We start from the raw sequence: 2,426 nt of genomic DNA, 5'->3' as shown, positions 1-2,426 counted from the left end.
CGCAACCCTCCACCTCCACTCACCCGTCACTCAGCTGCCAAAGGAATGTCCGTGGAGCACTGCATGGCTGCTTGCGTGACGCTTCAGTCCCACCGTCCTGCCACCTCGAGCTTGAGCCCCGGCACCTCTTTCATTACAAATTAAGCACCGGTTTTGGTTATATTGCAGGGAGACCCCAACACACCACCAGTCCTGTATCTTCCCCAGAAATGTATGCCCTGTACTGCCCCGCCCTTTCCTGGACAGTACAAATATATTAAGTCCATTATACCTTTAATGGAATAACATGCCAACGTATTACCTTAAATAGCTACCCAGACATTTCAACTTAAACACACTGCATAAGATTCAACAGTAAAACAAGTTTATTAACTACAAAGAGAGAGATTTTAAGGGAGTTCAAGTAATGAGGCATAAAAGTCAGAAATGGTTACAAGAAAAATAAAAATTAAAACATGTACTAATATCTACTTACGACACTATTTTTGGGCATGCCAGCAATGCCCCTCTGCTATGTACATTGGCCAAACTGGACAGTCACTACGCAAGAGGATAAATGGACACAAGTCAGATATCAGGAATGGCAATATACAAAAACCTGTAGGAGAACACTTCAACCTCCCTGGCCACACAATAGCAGATGTAAAGGTTGCCATCTTACAGCAAAAAAACTTCAGGACCAGACTCCAAAGAGAAACTGCTGAGCTCCAGTTCATTTGCAAATTTGACACCATCAGATCAGGATTAAACAAAGACTGTGAATGGCTATCCAACTACAGAAACAGTTTCTCCTCCCTTGGTGTTCACACCTCAACTGCTAGCAGAGCACCTTACCCTCCCTGATTGAACTAACCTCGTTATCTCCACACTGATATATACCTGCCTCTGGAGATTTCCATTACTTGCATCTGAAGAAGTGAGGTTCTTACCCACGAAAGCTTATGCTCCCAGTACTTCTGTTAGTCTCAAAGGTGCCACAGGACCCTCTGTTGCTTTTTACAGATTCAGACTAACACGGCTACCCCTCTGATACTTGACACTATTTTAGTTGCAAAACAAACTTTCTCACCACATACTTCAGCAAATTACTGACCAAACTGTCAGGTCAAGACTCCTTTCCATGAGTCCAAAAGCGGTTTCCTTTTGTTATCTCAGGTGCAAAGAATGAGGTGCGCAGGGGATGCAAAAGAAGTGCTTTGGGTTGTTTGTCTATCCTTTTTATAGCAAGTAGTGGAGGTCTGCCCATTAGTAAGTGGAGAATAAGTAAAGATAACAAAGGCAAAGATGAATTTAGAGTTGGTAACTTAACTGAGAATTTCCAGACTTTCTGCAGCTCAGGATTTTTTAAGCTGCAATATACACTAGATCAGTAGTTCTCAACCAGGGGTCCGTGGCCCCCTGGGGGTCCATGAGCCCTTTCAGGGGGCCGTGGAGCCCTGCAGCTGAAGTCCCCTTCCCCTAAACAGAAGCAAAATTATGCCTGTGCCCAAGAGTCCCTCCGCCGGCCTGGAGCCCCGAGTTTCCCCCTCCCTTCCCCCGCACTGGGCCCTGGCATTTTTATAGCATGTTGAGGGGGGCCTCAGCAAGAAAAAGGTTGAGAACCCCTGCTCCTGATTACTGACTTTCAAACTTTATTTTTAGGCAACTAGGGTCTTGTAAATTAGTAGTCTATTTACAATTTTAACATGAATGCGAAATGCAAACTTTGTCTCTCTTCTTCCCAGCTCTCTGCAACAGCAATCAGCTTTTCAGAATGACTGAAATTCCCTACATGACCCTCAGAACAAAGATCTGAAACTGGCTATCAACGCCCAGAGATCACACCTATTAAAATAGAACAAGCACTTTCCAAATAAAACCTTACCAGTGTTATTCTCTGTTCCCCCATCCCACAGACAATCCCCACCTCTCTATATACTATTGTAGGTTCTTGCCCACCACCTACACTCCCCTTTCACTCTCTTCTCCATGAAGTTTCTCCTCTCCCTCCCTCTTCTTTCTCCTTGCTCTGCAGATGGTGTGCCTCTCCCCTGCCCCTCACTTCCTCTTTGGTGGGTTTCTCACAGCTCATCCTTCCTCCCCCACTACTTCACCTACTGTTTCCCAACCAATCACCTGGGCTCTCACTCTAATACCCTTTCTTTCCTCTTCTCAAGGGCTCCCTGGCTTCCTTCTTCCTCTGGATCTGTAGACAGTGTGAAAAATCCAGAGCTAGACAGAAAGATCTCTGGATTTACGTGGATGTCTACATTCTAGTATCAGAGTAACAGCCGTGTTAGTCTGTATCCGCAAAAAGAAGAACAGGAGTACGTGTGGCACCTTAGAGACTAACAAATTTATTAGAGCATAAGCTTTCGTGGACTACAGCCCACTTCTTCGGATGCATATAGAATGGAACATATAATGAGGAGATATATATACACACA

This window comes from Trachemys scripta, chromosome 3, assembly GCF_013100865.1.
Source record: "Trachemys scripta elegans isolate TJP31775 chromosome 3, CAS_Tse_1.0, whole genome shotgun sequence".
Lineage (NCBI taxonomy): Eukaryota > Metazoa > Chordata > Testudines > Emydidae > Trachemys > Trachemys scripta.
This window is presented reverse-complemented; position numbering follows the sequence as displayed.